Source organism: Acomys minous (genome assembly GCF_964271855.1).
Source record: "Acomys minous genome assembly, chromosome: 7".
Lineage (NCBI taxonomy): Eukaryota > Metazoa > Chordata > Mammalia > Rodentia > Muridae > Acomys > Acomys minous.
The window spans coordinates 35,030,018-35,042,936 of record NC_140488.1 but is presented as its reverse complement, the minus strand read 5'-3'; the positions used below and the strand labels follow the sequence as shown (position 1 = coordinate 35,042,936).

The 12,919-nt window shown below is 43.7% G+C and overlaps 1 pseudogene across 1 annotated transcript; it reads right to left on the bottom strand.

Annotated features, from left to right (window-relative positions):
* Window positions 1-2,233: 2,233 nt before the first annotated feature.
* On the bottom strand, window positions 2,234-9,105 carry LOC311601145 (glyceraldehyde-3-phosphate dehydrogenase-like; annotated as a pseudogene). Its single transcript has 2 exons — window positions 9,090-9,105; window positions 2,234-3,245 (listed from the first exon to the last, which is right to left on the bottom strand). The product of its transcript is annotated as a glyceraldehyde-3-phosphate dehydrogenase-like (transcript).
* Between the last annotated feature and the right edge of the window lie 3,814 nt (window positions 9,106-12,919).

The following is a 12,919-nucleotide window of genomic DNA, read 5'->3' as shown; positions in this document are numbered from 1 at the left end:
TGAAATGACCATGTTGTATTAGTAGCTCTCGTAACTAGAATATTGCAATTTTTGGCCTGCATTTTTCCACCCTATCTTTATAGTTCCTCTTAACTACTATTATACTCTTTACTTCTATGGCTTCATATTTTTATTCTTTAAATCTTACTTTTATTTTCATTAATGTATGTCTGTGCTCATATACCACATGTGTGCAGATGCCCACAGGGACCAGAAGTGTAGCGCCCGCGCTACTAATCTAGGCTACGGCAAGGGTCTGGGAATTGAAAAGATGACACAACAATGGGTCATCCGTGCTAAGAGAATGCCGTTTATTGGGAGTAACAGAGCTGCTTATATAGGGGAGGAACCAGCCATCAAGCAGCACTGTGGAAAGTCCCCAAGAGGAGGCAAACCAAGGGCCAAATCATGAGACTCAAAACAAGGAAAATGAAGGCAACCAGTGGAGCACACTGCAGACAAAAACAAGTAAAGGTTAGTACCAGCACAGCTACAATGTCCCACACAGAGAAGGGCACTGGATCTGGGGTTACAGGCAGTTGCAGGCTGCTTGATGTGGATGCTGAGAATTGAACTCTCGCTTCTTCTATATCTCTTTTTTTTCCAAAAGATTTTATTTTATTTTTGCATATACATTTATATCATTACATGTAAATAAAAAAATGACCTACAGCAAGTAGAACCACGAAACAATCAGGGATCATATGAATGTTACATTCATGGTGTTTTGGCTATTTGTATTTGGCAACCTTGTAGAACACATCTTTCCTATCTTGGTGACTCTAAAATTCTGAATGTAAATCAGCATCTATCATATCTCATCTCTGTCAAATTAAAACATATATCTAGACCTAAAAACATCTTCACCCCTAAATAGCTAAGGTTAATTCTAAGACTAAACTAAATGCTCTTACTTTTATTTCAATATGAAATTGAGCTTATTTCAGTATGCAGATGCTTTGACTCCTTGGTTAACTTGATCCTTTGGTTATTTCTGTAAGTATGGGATGCCATTCTAGTTTGACAGTTCCTGGGCAAGCAATGAGCAGTTATCTGTGTGTGTGTCACATGCTCCCTGCTCTTGCCATCTAGCTACTGCCATGAGAAGCCTAAAAGTAATGGGCCTTGGCCAGTCATGGACTAGAACCTCACAAGGAAATCTCCAAATCAATCTCTCTCCTTCTCCTTTCTCTATCTCTATGTTGCCCAAGCTGGCATCAAACTTATGGCAGTCCTCCTGTCTCAGCTTTCCAAATGCTGTTACTTTAAGTTTGAATTACCATACTTTGCCAAACATTTTGTTTTTAAATTTTCTAAAGTGTGTGTGTGTGTGTGTGTGTGAGAGAGAGAGAGAGAGAGAGAGAGAGAGAGAGAGAGAGAGAGAGAGAGAAAGAAGAAGAAGGAGGAGGAGGAGGAGGAGGAAAAGAGAAGAGAAGAGAGAGAGAGACGGGGAAGGGAGAGAATGTGCTCATGTGTGTGTCATGTGTGTGCAGGAGCTCTTAGAGGCCAGAGGATGTCATATTCCCTGGAGCTGGAGTTACAGGCGTCCCAGTGTGGATTCAAGCAACTGAACTTAGTTGCTCTAGAAGAGCAAAAAGTACTTTTGATCACCAAGCCATCTCTCTGGCTCACTTTTTCACTTTAGAATTATCCCGTGCATGTTTTTCACTCACTGGTGTAAAGCTGTTTAATACACCAATATATTTTCACTGTTTTTTTTTCCAATCATTTGAAAATTTTCCTGGGTTTTGGTTCAATGAATAATTTTCGGATGAAGCCCTGACATTTTGAGTATGTCTGAACCGTATTTGAACCTGAGGTTTTTAGCTGCTTTCCTGTGATGGTTGTGTCATAAAAGGGGGGAAAAAAACAAATGCACTTACTGCTACTTTTGTGGTGAAAGTCCAGGTTATCCTCTAGGCTCCCTTCCACGTCTGAGGGAGGGCTACTGAGTAGGAATGAGGGATGGGGGTCCTCACATAGACTCCATCAATACTTCCCCAGCTTACACAAAAGCTTCTACTCTCCTTTCTGTAGACTCCACTGGCGCCGTGGGGAAGCTGCTGCTTTCTTTCTTGGCAGCATTGAAAGTCCTTACTCTCATTTCTGTAGGTACAGTGAACTTTATTGATGGCATTTAAAAGAGTACGGCCCCTCCTGTTATTCTGGGGATCTAGGATGGAAACTGAGGGGAGGTGCTCAGTGTCAAGGACTGAGTTGGAAAAGGGACTCCTCAGCCGCCGAGGACCTCTCTCTTGCTTTCATGTCCTTGCTGGGGCGGGTGGTCCAGGGCTTCCTGCTCCTTGGAGGCCATGTAGGCCGTGAGGTCTACCACCCTGTTGCTGTAGCCATATTCATTGTCGTACCAGGAAATGAGCTTCACAAAGTTGCCATTGAGAGCAATGCCAGCCTCAGCATCAAAGATGGAAGAGTTGGAGTCGCTGTTAAAGTCTCAGGAGACAATCTGGTCCTCGGTGTAGGCCAGGATGCCCTTTAATGGGCCCCTGGATGCCTGTCTTACCACATTTTTAGTGTCATCATACCTGGCAGCTTTCTCTGGTCTGCATGTCAGATCCACGATGGACACATTGGGGGTAGGAACATGGAAGGCCATGCCAGTGAGCTTCCTGTTTAGCTCTGGGATGACCTTGCCCACAGCAATGGTAGCATCTCACTGGATGCAGGGATGATATTCTGGGTAGCCCTCAGGCCATCACGCCACAGCTTTTCAGAGGGGCCATCCACAGTGTTCTGGGTAGCAGTGATGGTATGGACTGTGGTCATGAGTCCTTCTAAGATGCCCAAGTTGTCATGGATGACCTTGGTGGGGCACTAAGCAGTTGGTGATGCAGGAAGCATTAGTGACAATCCTGAGTGAGTTGTCATACTTCTCGTGGCTCACATCCATCACAAACATGGGGGCATCAGCAGAAGGGGCGGAGATGATGACCCTTTTGACTCCACCCTTCAAGTGGGCCCAGCCTAATCTATGGTGGTGAAGACACCAGTAGACTCCACAGCATACTTGGCACAAGCATCAGCCCATTTGATGTTAGTGGGATCTCGTTCCTGGAAGATGGTGATAGGCTTCCCATTGATGACAAGCTTCCCGTTCTCAGCGTTGACTGTGCCACTGAACTTGCCATGGGTAGAGTCATACTGGAACATGTAGAACATGTACTTGAGGTCACTGAAGGAGTCATTGATGTCAACAATCTCCACTTTGCCAGATAAGAAGCTAGCACCTGGTTACCATTTACTCCGACTTTCACCATCATGTCAAGGGTCATGGCTGGCATTGCAAGAGAAGATGTGGCTGTCTCTGGAACAGGGAGGAGCAGAAAGCCAACGTCTTTACTCTTTTCCAGGCCTCTTCTGACACCACTTGGATGGAAGACTGGAATGCATTGGTCTAACCTTGTGTGGGGAGAAGTCTAGGCACTGTGCTAGAGTGATTATGTGGGGTTTGCCTGGAGGAGAACACTGTCTAAAAATATGCCTTGTGAGGCTACCCTTTTCTGATCTTTTGGGTAAAGAGATCAGACTTTCCCTGGACCTTTTTCTCTTTGTCTACAATCATTAGCAACTCCAAATATATGCCTTTTTAACTCAAACTCTAAACTAGATAATACAAAGAGAACCCTCCCAAAAGCTACCATTATGCCATTCTTAAGACTTCAAGATTGCTAAATAGTCTACTACTTTCTATTTATCAAGTATTCTAATTTTTGTCTTATCTGTGTCAAGAGTTTTTAGTTGTCATTTGTGGGAGAAATAGTAAACAGTGTGTGTAGCCCACCTTCTCAAAAGCAAACAAGCACATGCACACTCACACAAACACACAGAGAGAGAAAGAGAGAGGGGGGTGGCCCATGAAGACCAGACATAATGTTAAATCCTCTGGAGGTAAAGGTATAGGCAGTTGTGAGCTGCTTGATGTGGGTGCTGAATACAAAACTCAGGACCTCTGGAAGAACAGCAACTGCTCTTAATCACTGAGACATCTCTCCTGCTCCCTGGACTTCTTTTTAAAATAATTGGTTACAACAATATAGATTGACATAATTTGAGAGTGTCCACCAAGTCGGGGCCGTAGTGGCACACACCTTTAATTCCAGCACTCGAGGAGGCAGAGACAGGCGGATCTCTATGCCAGCCTGGTCTATGGAGTGAGTTACAAGGTGGCCAGGGCTAAAACAGAGAAAGCCGTGACTTGAGAAGCCAGAAAGGGGGGGGGGGTGCGCGGGGCAAAAGTCCATGAGTTGCAGACCGGAGCTTAATGAGAGGAATTTGGGTCATGGGGCCAAAGATCTCCTGAACAGAAAGTACCCTTCCTGCATGAGTGAGTTCTCAGTCATGTGATTCATTACGGCAAGAGTGAGTTGTTCTAAGACAAGCCCACCCCTTGCATTCCCTTCCTTCTGTGTGCATTTGATCGCCCCACTTCTTGCCTCCCTAAGTTGAAACCATATGGGGCTTACCTGAATCTCAGAAGACTCTGACACCACCCTCTTAGACTCCCTACCCTACCTTACCTTACCTTACCTTAGACTTCCCTACTTTGTGAGATACAGTACACCTCTGCTCTTTACAAAGCAGCTGCTCTGCTACAACAACATAAAATAGGCACAAACCAAAGTCAAAACAAAACCAAAAGCAAAACGTATCTCTAAGAACACCAAAGCTCAGCGGTAGAACACTTGCCTAGTATATGCAAGGAACTAGACTCCATCCCCCGCACTGCAAGAAAGGGAAAAGGTCATTGCCCTATCCAGAGCCTAAAAAAGCTGAGCCCAGGATTAGAGACTTGAAACCTACACTTCTAGCAGCAATCCCCTTTCCACCGAAATATTCTCATATACTCTGATCTTTGAAAATCTCTGATCTAAGTCATTAATAAAATTGTCAAGGGCAAAGCTTTGTAACAAGACTGGAGGTAGCCCTTTGGGAGCTTGTCATCATTAACCAGAGCTGTCTGGGCAGACCTGAACAACCAGCTACTAACCCCACCCCTTAATTATCCTCACAACCAGACCCTATCATGCTGTTTTGTGAAAATAAAACCATGAACATCCTCAGGTAGTGTTCAGCAAGTGTCACTGGCTCTCTCACCAATTTCCTTAAACTAACATTCTAGTAAACATATGACAGATAATGAAACTAGTCTGACAACTTTCGTTCCAAAGGAGCCATTTTACTACACTGCCTCCTGGAATTGTGGGACATACTGATCTGTCCATTGACACTTCCACTCTCATTTCCATTGTAAAAATCTATGCTCGAACTCGTATGCCCTTGGGCATTTAGCACTTCTCCTAAGGCCCAAACTAATGGAATAAAATTATGTCCAATAGTAGTTTAGCTGTCTCACTTGCTTCTCAGTGTTTTGAGAGATGTAACTGTCCAGACCGTAGACTTAAAACTGCTTCAAGCACTCTTCTGATAAGCATTTTGCCCACCTTGGACTTTCCTTCCTTGATTAGTGTCTGACATAGACTCTCACTAGCGAAGGTGTGGTTAAAAACCACTAGCAACAGCAGTAGCAGCAGCAGCAGCAGCAGCAGCAGCAGTGTCACCTGGGAGCTTACTAAATTCTGATTTGATAATTTGATAATTCTTCAGACCCACCAAATCCCCATGTATGTCACATTCATGTTAAATTTATATAAACACTTAGCCAAAGTTTTCAGTTTAAAGTTTTGCTCTTGACAGAAAATATAATGTAATTATATTATGTAATCAAGGGGATTCTGCACTTTATCAACCATAACTATCTTTCAATTTTTTGAAATTAAAATGTAATCACAACCAGACATGGTAGCTCATGCCTTTAATCCCAACATGCAGGAGGCAGATGCAGATGGATCTCTGAGTTCAAGGTCATCCTGGTCTACAGAGGTAGTTCCAGGACAGCCAGGGCTATGCAGAGAAACCATCACAAAACCCAACCAAACAAAAAGTTATCCCTTTGTTTTCCCTTCCTTCCTCCAACCCCTAGGCACTGTTTACATGAATTTGGATCAGCCTTCTGATTTTGTCACTTGTCTTTAAGGATCCTTTCCAAACTTAAATTGCTATGAGGCTAATGTAACTGGTTCTACTAGATCAAGAATCAATAAGGTTATTTTCCATATAGGGAAACTTATTGGAGTCCGGGCAGCAGTGTGCTGCTCAGGTCTCTCTGTCTCTGACTGGTTCTCTCTGTGTGTCTCTGTCTCTCTGCTCTGCTTCTTTCCTCCAACCCCATGCCTCTTTCCTCCCTCCCACCCATCTTCCCCTTGCCCTCTCCCTCACCCCCCACCTCTGCCCAGGCTGTCAAACAATTAAGTTATCAGGAGGTCCTTGGATGTCCCTGGAGAACATTGCTCCTTGTCTTAGAAAAGTAGAGCATTCTACTTCTGCCATTAACAATTTATATGTGGTTAGCAGGTAAACATCTATGGAGGAGTGAAACCATACACCACTTTAGAGTGACTCACCCCATGCCATTCATTTCTGGGAATCTCACCCTGGTTTTGTTGTTGTTGTTGTTTCTGTATTAGTCTAGTTATCACCATTCAATTTTGTTCTGCTTGTAAATGTGTTCAATGTCTATCAGGAGAGGCAGAGTCCATACTAACAGAAGTTTCCATATCTCCTCCCAAAGTTTACAGACCTTGGGATGGCCCCATAGTTCTGGATTAAAAGTATATCCTCCCCAACTTTTTGCCATATGGACTTTGAAATTTCTATGCTTTTGCTCACGCCATGCTAGAATAGCAAACCTTAAGGAAATACTCCTAAAGCCCTTTTTTTTGGGGGGGGGGAGAGATTTATCTATAGAGAACTGAAACTCCTCATTAGCCACATAAGAGGTCAACAAAAAATAGAAACCCTAGAATAACACCTGCAAAGTTGGAAGGAAAATACTTTAAGCCTATCCTGTTTTAGTCAAATACAAGAACAAAAATAAAAAGACATTTTCGGGTGTGAAAAAACATGGGAGTTTTACTTTCCAGCTACCTGCTCTGAAACAAACAAACATGATTTAAGGATAGACTCCACCAAGCAATCATTAAAAAGTCAAGATAGAAAACCTAGGTTCTGACATACAAACAGTAACCCAGCGTGCTCGCTAATTTTATGCCAACTTGACACAAACTGGAGTCATTTGGGAGGCAGAAACCTCAATCAAAAAATGTCCCCACCAGATGGGCCTATAGGCAGGTCTGCAATTCATTTTCTTAATTAGTGATTGATGTGACAGGGACCATTTGTGGGTGGTACTAACCCTGAGCTGGTGGTCCTGGGTTCTATGAGAAAGCAGACGGAGCAAGCCAGGCTGAGCAAGCCAGTAAACATCACTCCTCCATGACCTCTGCATCAGCTTCTGCCTTAAGGTTCCTGTTCTGTTTGAGTTCCTGCCCTGACTTCCCTCAGTGATGCAGTGTGACTTGAGAATGGTAAGCTAAAACAAACCCTTTCCTCCTCAAGTTGTTTATGGCCATGGTATTTTATCACAGCAATTGAAACCCTATCTAAAACACCCCAAACTGGAATAGAATAAAAATTCCTGAAATGGCAGCTATATAGGTGGGAGACTTAGAATGAATGGTACATGTCAGAGCATTCAAAATTAGTCTGTGCAAATGATTGGAAGACATAAATAACACAATGATAAAAGCATGTTATCATCTACAAAAGAGATCATTAGAAATGCTAAGAAAAGAAACTGCCCTCAAAAAGTCATGGTACTGGGCTGGAGAGATGGCTCAGTGGTTAAGAGTGCTGCCTGCTCTTCCAGAGGTCCTGAGTTCAATTCCCAGCAACCGCATGGTGGCTCACAACCATCTATAATGTAATCTGATACCCTCTTCTGCAGATAAAGCACTCATATGCAATAAATAAAATAAATAAATCTTAAAAAATAAGTCATGGTACCTCTGTGAAATGGGACGTGAGAAGCTGGGACTGTAGCTTGTCAAAAGTGTAGATGTAGCATTTGTGCAGCCGTAGATTCCATCCCTGTCTTCAAGCAAAATCAAATGCAATATGAATAAACAATTGGTGGAGTATAAAAAGAGAAACCAATTGAACTCCACAGTAGTAGTAGTCCCCTTCAAGTGGCTCAGGTATGGGAAGATACAGGATTACATCTTCTCCAGTGATCAGATGACACACTGATTGTGAAGGGAATAAAATGTACACAATGGTGATTGTAACGCCATGCTTGCTGGTTTCAAAGTCAACCTATAGATAAAGTATGAACCATGAACACAATTACAGAATGGACTGTAAATATAAAAGTGATGTCAGATTTAGCAGCATATAAATGAATCAAATAACTGGCAGTAGTTGCGAGTTATTTCTTGATTTGAAGTGTAGAGCCTTACGAAGTATATGTTACTAGTATGTCCACCACCTTCCTGGGCAAGGCCACACATGCATGAATATGTGGGTAGCACAAATTGGACTTGATATGGGGAAAGAACACAAAGTTGAGTGAGTAGGAAAGAGGAGTTAGGGGGTGAATATGGTCAAAACTCATTATACAAAGTTGTCAACCAACAAATGTTTAAAATATAAGTGAAAATACATGCGTTATAAAATAGAGTAAAGGTAAATAATTGAGCTTTAAAAAAGAAAGATCAATATGAGCCCCTCATCTGACATACAGAGGAGTCAATACTGCTGATGGGAAATGAGTCAATATTTTGAAATAAAAGCATCTTGCTAAGAATTGTGTAAATAGGGGCTGGGGAGATGGCTCAGCGGTTAAGAGCACTGACTGCTCTTCCAGAGGTCCTGAGTTCAATTCCCAGCAACCACATGGTGGCTCACAACCATCTATAATGAGATCTGATGCCCTCTTCTGGCCTGCAGGGAAACGGGCCAGTAAAAAAACACTGTACTCATTATAAATAAACCTTTAAAAAAAGAACTATGTAAATAACCAACCAAATGCCATCAGTAAGAAATAAAACAGATCGTGTCATGAGTGAACTATGTAAGAAATATAGACAAGTTTGTGTCTTTCCAGTGTCACATCTTATTGAATAAATTCACAAAATGTGGCAGCTCATTGTCAGCAGTGTGCCAGATATTCTCACTTTCCTTAATGGCCATGGCTGAAGCAAACAAGGGTCTTTTTGTTTTTGTTTTTGTTTTTTGAGACAGGGTCTCTCTGTGTAGCCTTGGCTCTCCTAGACTCACTTTGTAGACCAGGCTGGCCTCGAACTCTCAGCGATCTGCCTGCCTCTGCCTCCCGAGTGCTGGGATCAAAGGCGTGCACCACCACCGCCCAGCAACAAGGGTCTCTTTATGCTAATATCAATTTACTAATGTTAACTCTCGTGTGTGTGTGTGTGTGTGTGTGTGTGTGTGTGTGTGTGTGTGTGTAAGGTTAAAGAGGCAAGAAGATTCAAAAAGGTCTGAGAGACAAAAGCTGGGAAACTGATAGAAATGCACATGCTGGAGAGGCCTTGCTAGAGTAGCTACAGTTGGCCATGGAGTCAAGCTACAATTTGCCAAAATTCATTCAAGAGGAAATGGAAAACACAAAGCAAACTTAGGATTATTAACAAAATTGAAGCAGTGGTTAAAATGTACCAACCAGTAGATGGCTCAGCAGATAAAGGTACCTGCCACTGAGACTGAGTTTGATCCTCAGGATAAACATGGATCAAAGGAGGGAGCTGGTCCCCCAATTTTTATCTTTTTATAAAGACTTATCTATTTATTTATTTATTTATGTTTATACAGTATTCTGCCTATATGTGCGCCTGCAGGCCAAAGAGGCCACTAGATCTCATTGTAGTTGGTTGTGAGCCACCGTGTGGTTGCTGGGAATTGAACTCAGGACCTCTGGAAGAGAAGTCAGTGCTCTTAACCTCTGAGCCATCTCTCCAGCCCCAATTTATATCTTTTGATGTCACCACTTATACCATGGCACATGTAGAGAGACAGTATTTGACCAGGCCAATCTGAAAGCCCCTGGGGTCAGTCAGGGGTTCCGGGACTGTCAGGTGGTCAGTTGATAGGTGTATGGGGCCCGCTGCCATCACAGGACTGTGTTCACCTTCTTATGGAGTGTAGAGGAAGACTTTATATCCTTCCCTTGGTCTCGTGTACTCAATAACATCTTAGCCTTGGATTTCTTTCTTTTTTAACTTAAATTCTTTTTTTTTTTTTTTTTTTTTTTTGGTTTTTCGAGACAGGGTCTCTCTGTGTAGCCTTGGCTGTCCTGGACTCACTTCGTAGACCAGGCTGGCCTCGAACTCACAGCGATCCACCAGCCTCTGCCTCCCAAGTGCTGGGATTAAAGGCATGCGCCACCACACCCGGCCTTAAATTCTTTTTTTTTAACATTTATTTTATGTGCATTGGTGTTTTGTCTGCATATGTGTCTGTGTAAGAGTGTCAGATCATGGAGCTACAGACAGGCATGAGCTGCCATGTGGGTGCTGGAATTTGAACCTGGGTCCTCTAGAAGAGCGGTCGGTGCTCTTAACTGCTAAGCCATCTCTCCAGTCCCCCGCCTGGTTTTCTAAAATTATTTTTATTTTTATTTTTGGTTCTTAGAGACAGAGTTTCTCTGTGTAACCTTAGCTGTCCTAGACTCACTTTTGAAGACCAGGCTGGTCTCGAACTCACAGAGATCTGTCTGCCTCTACCTCCTCAGTGCTGGGATTAAAGGCATGAGCCACCACGCCAGGCCTAAAATGATTTTAATATGTCCAATATTAAGAAAGCACACTTCAGGCTGGGCGTGGTGGCGCATGCCTTTAATCCTAGCACTCGGGAGGCAGAGGCGGGCAGATCGCTGTGAGTTCGAGGCCAGCCTGGTCTACAAAGTGAATCTAGGACAGCCAAGGCTACACAGAGAAACCCTGTCTCTAAAAAAAAAAAGAAAGAAAGAAAGAAAAAAAAAGAAAGCACACTTCATAATCTCAGGAATAGGTCATTCATCAGTCTGCGCTGCATAGGTAGCGTCAGGTAGATGGTGTTGTCTGCATGTCCCTTCAGGTGCAGAGTCATCGTCCAGCCTCAAAACTGCTTGTAAAATGGAGTTTCTCAGGTCAAGGCACAGTCTGGAAAAACACTGTTTCGCTTAGGGCCTGGCACAGTGTGATCTCAAAGGCCAAGAGGCTCAAGAGCATCGCATGTGTTCCCTCATTAGGGAAGTTGGAGGAGAAGCGAGAAGACGGCCTGAGCTTTTCACTGTTGCCTCCTGCAGCTATGCCCTTCAGTCCTTCCCTCTTCCTACAAACACTTAAAGTATGTCTACTTAACTGTGCCCCAGGCATGACTCTAACTAAGCACGGGGATAAAGAGATGAAAAATGCAAAGAATGTTCCTGCCCCCCAAGGAACCACATTCTAGTGGGGGAATGTAGAAAATAAACACGTACATCTCTTCCTCAAAGAGATAAGACAAGATTTTTAAAAGTGGCTTTGAAGGATGAAGAAATCCTCTGAAAAATGAGCTATGAGCTAAAATATTTTTTTTTTTTTTAGAAAAGCTATAGGCACATGATCTCTTTCTTTCTAGGAGGCTACATAGCTGCTATGCAAATCTACTTATGTCTCCCCAGCAAACAGCTCAACAACTGAGAGACGTGGGGACAGGAAGCCACAGCCAGACCACATACAGTCTTGCTACACCCTGAGCCTCGAGCAATGGTTGCCTTGCGGCCTTAAGAGTCATCAGAGGACCCTCCCAGTGATTTTTTTTTCCAAACAAGGAAGACCTGCTCCAAAGTAACTCACTGGGAACAGCCCAGGAGGCACTTCCGTTTCCCAAAGCACTCCTAACCTGTGTTCCAGTGCATGGCAAAGAGGCCCAAGGTTATATGTCATGGGCTTCTCTAAAAAACACAATGGAGAGAGGCCTCTCATATAGAGACAACTGGTTATTGCTTCCTGGGAGCAAAGCTGAGTCTATTATTGTAACTGGTTGGCAAGATTCCTTTTGGTTTTGTCTATTGTTTGGGTGGTTTTGTTTGTTGCTTTGTTAAGACAAGACTCACTCTAGCCCAAGCTAGCGTGAAATTCAGTCTGTGGATCTGCCTAGCCTGGAAATCACAATGATTCTCCTGCCTCAGCCTCTAGAGTAGTAGCAGTGGAATTTCCAGATGTGAACCACCACACCTGTTCCTAAAATCATCGTTCAAACACTGAAAAGGAATGACCTCAGGTGACATCCGAATATTGGGGGTTACATTGGGATGACTTGTCACTAGGCTTTTGTTGTTGTTGTTCATCGTCTGCAAGTTCCAGGAAGCCTCCTATGTTAAACCTGAACAGATGGCAGCCTTCCTCACAGGAAAGGTCTAAAGCCCTTAGTGTTGCGTGTTGTACTGGACAGAATCCTGGCTCCAAATGGCAAAAGCAAAGAGCATGTATTCTGTGGAAACAGCCAGCGGCCACCTTGAAGGGAGCTTGCAGGTTCCTTCTAAAGCAGCAGATGGCGATTCCAATGGTCATTCAGTAACCTTTAACAGGATTGGTCGGGCTCACAGTAAGGTATTTGATTGCTCCTGATTGGTTCCCACCTTGGGGAAAGGAGCGGTCACCGCAGATCTAGTTCAGCCCCAGGCCTGATGTCGTGGCAGTTGTTGATTGGTTAAGCTTTTTCCGTGGCTGTTCCTAAAAGTCTGCCTGCTGCTTCTGGGAAACTGAAACTTAGGCCTAACACGCAGGCCCGGTTCCTTGTTGTTGTTGTTGTTGTTTTGGTTTGGTTTTTTGTTTGTTTCATTTTTCAAGACAGGGTCTCTGTGTAGCCTTGGCTGTCCTGATTCGCTTTGTAGACGAGGCTGGCCTCAAACTCACAGCGATCCGTCTGCCTCTGCCTCCGGGAGTGCTGGGATTAAAGACGTGCGCCACCACGCCCAGCTGGTGGCCCGTTTTAAAATGGGGTGAGTTTGGACCTCTCAATAACC